General features: G+C 35.7%; 1 long non-coding RNA gene across 1 annotated transcript in view; it reads right to left on the bottom strand.

The window, feature by feature from the left end:
* Positions 1-12,484, bottom strand: part of LOC132002502 (uncharacterized) — a 90,099-nt gene that overhangs the window by 74,806 nt on the left and 2,809 nt on the right. The window contains exon 2 of the long non-coding RNA XR_009399925.1: positions 11,047-11,179. This is a non-coding gene — a long non-coding RNA (uncharacterized LOC132002502). The remainder of the gene's footprint in view (positions 1-11,046; positions 11,180-12,484) is intronic.

The following is a 12,484-nucleotide window of genomic DNA, read 5'->3' as shown; positions in this document are numbered from 1 at the left end:
TAAATGATTGTTGAAACAAAGTCGTATGAACAATCAAAACAACAAACAAATGTTCAAACGAAAACTTATAAATCTATTATTGAAAAGTGTGCAGCTACTAGCTTCATAATATATGTTGACTGATAACCGTGGAATACAGAATGTAAACACAATGGAATCACAAAATGAGGAAATCTTGGGAGTTACAGATATAAGAGATACTAAAAGCAGAGCTTTGCCCCTTGAAATGGGGATGATTTGTTCCTCCTCCTTCCAATTTAGGGCTGACTCCTTTGAGGCAGTTCTGTGACACGATGAGAGGTCAGGGAATAATGAAATAAGAAAATAAATAATAAGAAAAAAGGGAAATGGTAGTTAAAAAAACAAAACAAAACAATATTTTGCCTTAGACCTGAATTTATGAATTAGTAGTGCTTGAACTTGGGAAATGTGACCTTCAATGCCAAGGCTTTAGCTCATTTTTTATCACCAGATTTCAAATAATATTCCATTTTAAAATTTAATAATTAATTATCTCATTTTCTAGAGGGGCACACAATAGAAAGCACAGGAACAGTGTTTGAGTGTCTCATCACCAAGAACTTGATAGCTATCATCTGTTAAAACGATTGACAGGAAAAAGAAAGCAAAGTTACCATACATAGTTTCTTTTGTAATACTTGTTTATAACCCAGAAACATGCCTTCCATAGGGTACAAAACTTTAGTGGGGGAATCTAAATATGCTATACCAACAGTCATTACCTCCATCATCACCAGTAACAACTAAATAAATACCTCCATGATCGAAGTATGAGGAAAATTCCTCCATACTCAGAAAAGTAGTGTTAAAATATCTGCATATTCAGCTGAGAAAAAAGGAGAATATCTTTGTATTTATTGCTGTAACATTTTCAGGTTATGGTAGTTTCAGTTTATAATATTTCATATGAGGAAACTAAATAAAAATAAATAGTAAGAGTCTGTAAAGAATCCCATTAAAGATGAGTATTCAGATTATAAATACTGAACACATGAGTGATTACCAGCATAACGCACACAGATAGCCTACTTCAATATGTCAAAAAATTGCAAAAGTAGCACTTTATTAATAGATGACATAATGATATTTTAATATTTTTGTCATCAGGAAACTGCTTTGCTGCAAATGATCTTCACTAGAAGCATTTGGCTATGAGATGTTATTTTTTAAAATATGTGTAAATTTTCCCATCAAAAACCTTCAGTTAAAAATACTATCTCACAAATGTAATCTCCATGACTTTTTAATAAAGCATCCTAGAGATATTCATTTATATGAAAATCTATTTCAATAGCTATAAAACCGTCATGCAAGTTACAAGAGGTAGATTTTGAACGAATTTTTATATATGTTGTTAAGTTGCGAGAATAAAAAACTCACCAAAAAATTAGCTTAATGGAAATTAAGACTATGAATGCACAACAAAGCCAACACTACTGGTTGAAAATGGTTTTAAAAATAAAAAGAGAATCGCTCATATCAGTGCTAAATACAAAGGAAATTCGGATCCAATTTCCAACCTTTAATGAAATAGTTTCACGTTTCATAGATTTTTTTTCTAAAGATGTTTTTTCAAGTCCTCCTCCAATCTTCTTTTAAATACTCTATAATTTTAGAGGCTATTGGCAAAGGATGTAACAAAAATTCAACTGCAATGTATCCTGACTGCCGCGGGAAATATGATACTCATTGATTCCTGTATTCACTCGACAAACGCTTATTAAATGCTTGCCCTTGCCAAGTCATGTTCCCTGAAAAAATTCTTCCCTTATAATCTAGTGGAGAAGAAATTAATAACGACAGTAAGTGAAATAGATAGCGTCTCATATAATAAGTGTTATATAATAAGTACAAAAAAGGGGAAAAGTGATGCTTAGTGAATTAGAAATGCCTGAGGGGGGAATATCCGTGGAAATCCCCTCAGTGAAGATGGGTTGAGAAGTTAACAAATTAGCCATGCAGATATGAGAAGGAGCAACATTTGTCTGCTGGGGTGAGAGGCTGCCTCCTATGTTCCAGGAACAGACCAGAGAGACCTTTGTGGCCAGAGCCGAGAGAACGAAGAAATGAATGGAGTTGTCAGAACAGTAAGAAGTCAGCTCTGGAGGCTTACAAGATGTGGTAGGGATCTGGCTGGGCTATGAATGAGATGGGAGGCACTGGAGGGTTTTGAGCAGAGGAATGACTTCATTCAACTGAAATATTAACACGATCCCTCTGACTATCCTGATAAAAAGATGCTATAGGGAGCAAGGTCAGAAACAGGGCTGGTTTAGGGACACGGGAAGATTGTTTTCCTTTTGTTTCTTAACCAAAAAATATTGACTTCTGTAGCTAGAAGATGTATCCTTAAGAAGCCTGCATTATATATTCTTATATATCATATATAACAGTGATATTATCATTTTTAAAATTTCAGACATTAATACATACAAAATACTACGTAAAATTACACATGCCCCTACCATTTAGGTTAAGTAAGCAAAAATAACCACCCAGCCTGTAAAGATTGCCCCGCCTCCTGATGATCCCAGAGATCATCGCTATCCTAACTGTAATGTTTATGATTCTATGAAGCATACTTCACATTTTTTAAAGCAGATCTGAGAATGTAAGTGTATTTCCTTTTCATCAGTTAAGAGTGTGTCAGGAAAAGAGAGTATTTCAAACAGAGTGAAGGTAATGCAGTGAATTGTTTACAAAATGTTGGAAAGAAGAGGAATTAAAAACAGTTAAGAAGATAACCCAGATTCTGGGACGATCTTGGATACTTTAACCCTGAAGCTGCTGCTACCGGGGTGATTCTAACAATAGAAGGTACAAATCAGCTTGTATTCTTGCCTGTGTCCTGGAGGGGCTCAAGAGACCTTAGTCCCTCAGGCGGGGGCTTCCCTCCTCCAGAGGCCAGAGACACCTGCTGCTGTGAGGCCACCAACACCCAGCTATGGCCATGGAAGAAAGAAAGGTGATAAGGAAAAAGTGGAAACTAGCTGGTAATGAAATCTAGGAAAAGTAGTTTTCAGAGTTTCAGCTCTCTGCCGTATATATAAAAAACATGGCAGGTTGGAATAGAGTAGGGAAAAATTCAACAAATAGCCAGCACACTTCAATATGATTTTAATTTTTAAAGGATTGTTTTTGGCTCCAAAAGTAAATCTTTAAAATTACCCAGAATTAATTGCTGTCTTTGGTGTAGAGGTCCAATTTTACTTTTTCTTAATATACTACCAACAATTGGTATTTATACTGCAGGTTCACCAAAAACCAAAGCCAATTTTATCATATTTTATGCTAACTCATATATTAAGTTCTTTTTCAGGGCTCTGTTTTCTATTGCATAAATATATATATTTAATTATTTCTGTACAGTAATGATAGCTTATGGGCCTTAGATCAGGCAGGAAATATTTCTCCACATTAATATTTTAAAATATATTTTTAGTTATTCTTGGCAACTATCTCTTTCAAATGCAATTTAAGATTGTGGACTTTTCTAATAAATTCTGTAGGAAATTATTGATATTGCCTTAAATTCATAGAGTAATTTTGAGAAACTTACATATTTATGTTACTGATTGGTATCATATCATTATGGGTGTGGTGTCATATCCTTAATCTCTCTTAATAAAGTTTGATGTTTCTCCACACACAAGAGGTTATCTTTTGTTAGGTTGCTCCTGATTTGTTTTTGCTGTTGTTACTCTAAGTAGTACCCTTCTTTCAATTATTTTAAAAGGGTAATTTGAGACTGGCATATAGGAATACAATTGATTTTGAAAATGTGTATTTTAGATACGAATGTATTTTTATTCCTGTGACTTATTCATTCCCTAACTGGAAGCCTGTGTCTCCCTTTCCCCTTCACCCGTTTTACCCTTCCCCCAACTCCTTCCCTCTCGTAATCATCGATTTGTTCTCAGCATCTATGGCTCTGATTCTGCTTTTTGTTTATTCATTTGTCATTTTCTTTTTTCCCTTTTTTTATTTTAGATTCCACATATAAGTTAAATCATACGGTATTTATCCTTCTCCGTTTGACTTTTGACTTATTGAATTAACATCCATCCTCTCATATATATAGAACTTACTAAATGGGAGAAAAAAAAAAGAAAAACCTTTCTCCTTGTGATGAGAACTTTTAGGACTTACTGCCTAACTCTTCTCGATGTCACAAAGCAGTTGGTAGTAGTCAGCACGTTGTGCGTTACATCTCCAGTACTTATTCATCTTATAAATGGAAATTTATACCCTGACCACCTTCCTCCCCTCCCCCCATCCCCCCTCATCCCCCTCTGGTAACCCCAAATCTGATCTCTTTTTCTATGAGGTTTTTTTTTTGCTTGTTTTGTTTTGGTTTAGATTCCACATAGAAAAGAGATCATAGGCTCAATATTGATTGAGCTCATAGGCTCAATCTACTCTGTTCCAGACACTGTTCTGGACTCTCAGAATATATTACTGAAAAAGTAGACAAAGGAACTCCTCTGTGTTAACTAGATAAAGTAAAAAAATTGTTCTTTTTTTTCACTGTTTTTTGCTTTCTGCCATTCTTATTTCAAAAAGAGGAACTGAATATTATCAAACTTATGTAGCAGGATGTTGTAATTGAACAACTAAATCAAATTTTTCCTGACACTCAAAGTCAGTGGAGAACAATGTCTTCCTCAGTCCAAATACATAAACAGACATGCACACAGGACTCGGAGCGGTTGTCTCAAAAATTGGCCCTGCAGTGTGTATACCTCTCCTCATGCAAGAGGATAAATTTGAACGTGCCAGGAAGTTTTTAGTCTGGCAAATTTCTTTACAGAAACACTGAACACCTGACAATTTATAATAAGATTATGCTCACTTTTCCTGAGTTGAAATGAATACTTGCTGGATATGGAAACCCAAAGGCAAGGGATTAAATGTGTGTACGAGGTTGCTACTTTCCACTGGCGCCTTATAAAAGCAAACACAAATCCTTCTAAGAGGATGGCACTCATAAATTAGTACTTCAGTACTCAAACAAGGGAAGAAGTCACCATGAGTGAGCAGGAGGGACAATAAAACCTGACTAATTGTGATAGCCAAGTAACTCAGATTATGGCAATCCAATAAAATACAGAACAATTTTCTATGCAATGTTGACAGATTATTGTTGGCATTTCCCTCTACCCTCTCTTTCACCCATTCTGAGTCCCAGATTAAAGTAGAGTGGGAAGAGTATCAAAAATCTATCAAGGAGAACACACGCGCGCGCGCGCGCACACACACACACACACACACACACACACACACAACTTTTAAGAATAAAAAAATAAAATTATTGTAACTTTAAAAGTCAACAGATGGATTAAACAGCAGGTTAGGCACAGCTTGAGAAAAGTAGTGACCTGGAAATTCCACATAACACAATAAAATAGATGGTAAAATAAAACGAGATGAAAGAGTGATCAAAAGACACGGGATACGGAATGAGACCGCTGAGATGTCTGGTGAAGGCTGTACCTCTCCAGGAGAGACTTGTGTTTGCTTCTGCCAGGACCCCCGGGGAGCTATCAATTTGAAATCCTGTTATCTTAATTTCTCAACTCCAGCATTTCCTCTGAACCATGACAATAACATAAATAATCCAAATCCAAACCCTAAATCTATGTGTGAGAAAATTAATCATTCTAAGTTACTTGTGAAAAGATCTTTCTCCTTAAGAGACCATAGCTTGGTACAGCCTAAAAATTTGCCTTCTAATAGAAACCTATTTTGCTCTCCTGAACCTTTTCAGCAAAGCTCTAGTATTGTGAGGGCCCCAGGTTTTTGTGGGGGATTCAGTCATGGGAGCCTAAGGTGCCATTTCCTGCCTCCCACACTAGTATTAACATGCAAGCGTTGAGGTCAGCACAGTGCATATACACGGGAACAGGTGGTGTTACTGACTGCGTAGAATGCTGGCTTCCTGTCCCCTATGATATTTTTAGGCTCGCTGACCTCCCTCATGCTCTCAGAAGCTCAGAAAAGAATTTACAAGGAAGTTCTAGAGATTTTCAGAGTACAGTTGGTAGGATATCTAGTAGGCCACAGTGCAGAAATACAATATTTAAATACATGCTTTGTACTTCTTCTTTTTTTTTTTTTTTTTTTTTTGAGAGAGAGAGAGAGAGAGTGTGTGAGCAGGGAGCTACAGAGGATGAAGGAGAGAGAGAATCTTAAACAGGCTCCACACTCAGTGTCGGGTCTGACATGGAGATAATCTCATGACCCTGAGATCAAAACCTGAGATAAAATCAAGAGTTGGATGCTTAACTGACTGAGCCACCCAGGACCCCCATGATGGTGACTTATGCAACATAGGATACAAGCATATTCTGATGACACGAATGATAATTTTTATCAAATACTATCTCAAAATTTCATTGACTAACATTGCAATACATGTAATTTTTAACATTATGGGCTAAGAAGACATAAATAATGTTGACTAACTGTACAAATGACTTATGTATATCAGGGGAAGATTAAGTGACATGTGGGACACAGTAAGTCAAATAAAGAAAGATGGTAGACAAATTGAGACATGACACAGCATGCGGTCAGGTGAGCAAACTCAATCCCAACAACATTGCACCTTGAAAGCCTGGAGCACATTTTACACCACGAGTGTCAAGTTAGTAAAGAAAGAATAATCACCATCTCAACTTGATATTGTTATGTGAACCTTACTGAGTTTATAACTTTACTAAAAACTAAATTATATTTTGGGGCACCTGGGTGATTCTGTTGGTTAAGTGTCTGCCTTTGGCTCAGGTCACAATCCCAGGGTCCTGGAATTGAACCCCACACCAGGCTCTCTGTTCAGCTGGGGGTCTGCTTCTCCCCCTCCCTCTCCCTCTCTACCTTGCTTGTGCTCTCTCTCTCTCTTTCCCTCTTTCTCTCAAGTAAATAAAATCTTTAAAAAACAACTAAGTTACATTTAATACATAGTTCATATGATTTACAACTGGAAATGGTTTTTACATATTATGTTTTACTATATGTTAGCAAGGTTAAAAATAATTTGTTAAAGTACCCTTAACCATTGCCTATCCACTCACAGTACCAAATTCCTCCGCTATCAGTAGGATATTAGTAAAATGTCAAATGGAAGCGATTTGGAATTCTGGGCAACAGCCTTCAACTAGAATCCTTTGAAAATTAGTTCAATATTCAGTTGGAGGAATACTATATTGTAGGAGGTTGGAGGGTCCTTCCTGATAGCTGAAGCAGCTTTGCCTCATAGGCAAATCAGAGAAACTCAAGAATGAATTATATTTGCAAGTTATTTTTGTTATTATGTGTCTAAACAACATGGCCCAATAACATTTATCTTATATATAAGATATATATATCTATATCTTATGTCTTATATATATATTATATATTATTATAAGATATAAAATATAAACATTATAAGATAATGTCTATCTTATATATAAGATGCTATATATACATAATATCTCATATATGTTTATATATAATGTATATCTTATATTTAAGATAAACATAAGTGGGCCATGTTGTTTGGACACATAATAACAAAAATAGATACCATATTTTTTTACTGTGTTCTATGTCCAGAAATTATGGCTAAACCCTGTACATGCTTAATTCCTTAAATCTGCATAAACCCCAGAAGAGGAAACTGAGTCTTAGAGAAATAAAATGATGCACTCATTATCCCACTTCTGACTGAGCGCTAGCTGTCTCATGTTTAACTCCAGAACATAAATTCTTCATCGTGATGCTGTAATGTCTCTCAGAGAGGTCTATAACAACAAGGACACATATTTCTAAAACAAAAAACAAAAAACAAAAAAAACGGGTTTTGAGTTTTGCACTGGCCAGAGCAAACTGCTGTAATCTTTCTGCTGTGGTCTCCTCATGTGGAAAGGAGAAAGGGTATCTGCGCTGAAGGATGCTGGAGAGCAAAGATTCGGACCATGCTGCTTGGGGTCTGGTGTACAGGTCCGTTTGCCTCCTGTTATGGAATGTCTCAGCGAACCTCATTTCTTAGATCCCTCGTTTTCTTCAGGTGTGCGTGCTTCTGCTTCTGAGGCTTCTTCTGGTTTCCCCATGTCGTATTTGCTCACCTCTCCTCTTCCTTTCTATTAAATCTCTCCTATTCTTCTTCACATCTTTAATTTTCTAGACCATTATCATCCTGTACGCCTCAACTTCTGTGTCCCCCGCATTTGGTCTCTGATTAAGCTGCCTCCCCCTTTCCCATCGACTCCTTCAAAGAACTGTTCTCTGTTCACAACGCACTATGACCATCACCTGGCGGGGGCGGTGAGAGTGGTGGCGATCAAACTACATCAGCACATAGTGCCCAGGAAAAGTTTGGCAATACTGATTTTTCCCTCGTTGCTATTCATTTTCCAAATGATTGCTTTAGACCTAGACCATATTCAACATATTGCTTTGGACTTGTACTATATTCAACAGTAAAGAGAATGTCGGGGAATTTGAATGATACAAGAAATCTCGCTATGGCTGTTCAAAAAAAAAAGTTCTGTGATCTAAGTAGATCATAAAGATTGGACATATGAAAAGACATCCTTTTAATCAAAATCTACTTTATGGGACATAGTAATACAGCCATGGGATGCCCTGTTTTATTAATTAATATCTATTGATAGTAATTCTCTTATTGTAGGGAAGAATATTATCCCTAATGAACTAAACTTTCTATAAAGTACATTTGCAATCATTTTAATTCTTTGTTCTCATGGAGAACGTTAAAAAAACAGATGATTAAAATATACAGAAAGATATTTTAGTGATTTAAGAATATAAAACAAAATGTATATGACAAGAGGAATATTTTTCTTTAATATTCTAATTGTCTTTGTGTCAGTTAAACATCAGTGCTCTGTAAAGAATGTTTTCTTTGTTGTCATAGATTATTTCCTCTGAACCAATAAGACTTCCAGAATAATCCCAATTAAGTAAAGCTGATTTCAGAAACAGTTTTATAAATATTTAAGAACCAAAACCTTTCATTCTAAACCATGGAAAGTGACTCTGCACTAATATTGTCTGACAGTGACCTAATTAGAATCATTTGCATACTGATGAGACTTTGAAGGAGATAAGCAATGGCATGCTTGTAATAGATAATTAATTTGTATTTCAAAATAAGCTATGGCTATTTAACAACAACTCAAATGACACATTGAATTAAAAGAGTTGTTCAAGCTACTTCTTAACAATAAACTCCTGTTACAGCTTTTCAATTGTGTTAAGCTTCAAACTGATGAACATATCCCATGAATCCATTTATATTCGTAAGATGACTCCTCATTAAGTGCTTAATTCTCAAATTCTTCTTCAAAATATCTCTTTTGGTCAAGAAATTTGGAGTGATTTACATGTTGTTAATTAAAATATTTTCTACTGATGTAGCAACGTGCATCGGAATAGCACAATGCACTTTTCAAATAATCTTACATCATCCCCCAAGGACGTAATTCCCATGTTTTCGTTATTGAAATCATTGAACTGAAAGGTAAAGAGATTTGGGCACAGAGAGCAAGTCGAAATGAAACAGGATGCTGGGGCATTCTTCATCGTGCCTCCTACCATGAAATAAGACATATAGAACCTTACATAAACTGACCAGGACAACCAATAAACTCTTCCAACCTGTCTAATTTACTGTCCCTTACTGATCACTGAAAGTGTAAAATGTCTAGAATCATTCACCAATCGCCGCAATTGGAAATGGACAAGTGAGCTGCGGTGATTTATAGAATTATAGTCTTCTTCCTCTGATCCATTAATCTCTCTTTCATGTAAGTTTCAAATGATAACTGTGGTTTATTTTCATAAAGTGAAGTCACTCTACAGTATAGCTATTCTGTTATCAATTATTCTATGCCTGGCAGTCCTGGAAAGAATGCTCTGATGACATAATTGTAGCTGAATTATGAAAATAACAGGCCCTTACCCAAGAGAAAGTTCAAGTTTTCACACAAAAATATTTCTTCATTGACCCCAGAGGGCACATTGAGCTTAGACAATGACTAGTGTTATTTATGTGGCCTCTGACAAGAAGAATAAGAATTACCATTGTTGGAATTTCAGGTAACAAAGGAAGAACTGGCAGGTCAGCACAAATGAGGAGGAAAAGGCAAGCGGACAACATAGTAGAAACATCGGCTTCGTTCTCAGTCACACAGCCTTGAAGATTCAGAATAATCTCAAAATTGGGAAATCTTTTCTCCTTCATAACATAAAAGTTGTTTCATTAAAATCTGAGATTTGCAGTTTGCATATATGTTATTATTCTAAAAACCAGTGAGAATGCAGACCCTGGAGCTGGAAGAAACAGCAAGAAACTTTCTATGATGCTATATATGTTATATAATTAAAATACAATCACACGTTATGTATATATAACATATTTATATATTAATATATAACAATCATAATGCAATTTAATTATATTTATATATAATTAAATATATATTATGTATCTATATATTTAATATATAATTAAATATAATTATAAATATAATAAATATAATATACATATTAACCTGAGATGATTTAGATTTTTTTTTTATTTTATATGGGGGAATCACTAAAGCCTATAAAGGGTTAGATGGCATTCTTAAAGTCACAAATAATAAGCAAGAGATTGAAAAGTAATGTGCACTTCTATATAATAGGATGTTAACACCTGTTTTTTCCCCTTTTAGTTTACCTAGAAATGATTTATATTTATCTGAGAAATCACATTTTTATTGGCTTTTGCTGTTACTGTATTTTCTTTAGTTCAGTGTATGAGTCACAGTTCGGTTACCTCTGTTTTGTAAGAAGGTTCCTATGAAAGTCCATGCTTTTACTAACCATGACTTCAAAATTGATATGTAACACTTTATCTGAACAGATACATTCTAATCTTTTCATTGTGAAACCTCATCTGAATGTCTGCATTTGAAGATTACTGACCTTCAAATATTGTGGGTAAGACTGAGTTTAGAACAAAACAAATAGGGATACCTGGGTGGCTCAGTTGTTTAAGCTTCTGCCTTTAGCTCAGGTCATGAGCCCAGGGTCCTGGGTTTCTTGCTCAGTGGGGAGTCTGCTTCTCCCTCTGCCTCCTTCTCCTTCTGCTTGGGCTCTCTCTCTCTCTCTGACAAATAAATAAAAATAAGATCTTAAAAAAGAAAAAAAGAATAAAACAAAAACATTTACTGTTTTGGTAAAAGCCTGTTGACTAATATTTCACCGCCTACACATATAATTACCATAAAGAAGTATGCCATTTATTTCCAACCCTACTAATAATCTAAGTTTGATTTTCCAGCACAGATAGAGCTGAACCAGTATTACCCTAAAGAAAGTAATCTCATGCCAACACTGGTATCAGCTATGCTCCTGTGCTTAAGTATTGGTTAGGTTAAGTCATTTAATGACTTATTCAGAATATACACACATGGTTTCATTGATACACACACATACAGAGAGACACTCAGCTAGCTCTGCTGAGCAGTTATCACTTCAAAGAATAGAACTATAAAACTGCAAGAGAAGCACAGTGCTGTGTGGTCTATCAATGGAAGAAATATTGTCCCAATCAGTGAGCCTTTTTCAGGATGCTGAACATTCTGAGTTTCTGACTTTGTCTGAGCACTGCAAAGCACTGCTCTAAAAGTCACCTTGGTGCATGTGGTAGGAGCTAGCAACCCATCACCGGAATGACATTTCCTTTAAAAAAAAGTCATAATTTTTGTGCACCTCAGATAAAAATAGCAGAGGCCTCCAGCACTGTTCCACATTTTATGGTCTCATGGAGAAACACAAGAAGTTTCATTTAAAAACAACAGAACCCATCGAGTGTTCATTTAGTTGTATAGAATGCCAGAGTTTTTCCGAGTACTCCCTGTCAGTCTAAATTAGATCTGCATCGTTGACGTATATCTGCATTTTGCTGTGGCAGTCATGGAGCTGAGCGGCTGTGGGTCTACTGAGACAAGGACTATTGGCCAAGCCTGCCTCTATCCCCTGAGAACATTTTGTAATTTGGGATATGAAACTCAAATGACTACAGAAGAAAGAGAAACATAGATTCAAAGATGTAGTTCTTCTTAGTTGTTATCTATACATTATCTATACAAAGGCATGTAGACCTTGACAGTGGTAGCCTCGAACTCCCAGCCATATTAAAGAATTCATGTTAAGTGTCATCTCTTCTTTCAAGGCTCCTCTTGGAGCCCACCATCTCATCCAGTCATCCAGCACACTCTGTTTCCCACCACCATAATAGCTGCTGCTTGCTTTTGTCATTTTCTTGCTTTGTTGTAATTAACTTCCTTTTTTTTTTTTTTTTTTAATTTCTGTCAACCTCCTAGGCTCTGAGTTGCCAAAATGGAAGTGATTTCTTATTCATCATTTTACTTCAGAGACTAACCTCCAACAGACCCTCAGCAAGTTTGGC

The sequence above is a fragment of the Mustela nigripes genome, chromosome 15 (genome assembly GCF_022355385.1).
Source record: "Mustela nigripes isolate SB6536 chromosome 15, MUSNIG.SB6536, whole genome shotgun sequence".
NCBI classification, from domain to species: domain Eukaryota; kingdom Metazoa; phylum Chordata; class Mammalia; order Carnivora; family Mustelidae; genus Mustela; species Mustela nigripes.
Note: the sequence above shows the minus strand (reverse complement) of the source record. Positions and strands in the feature narration are given on the sequence as shown.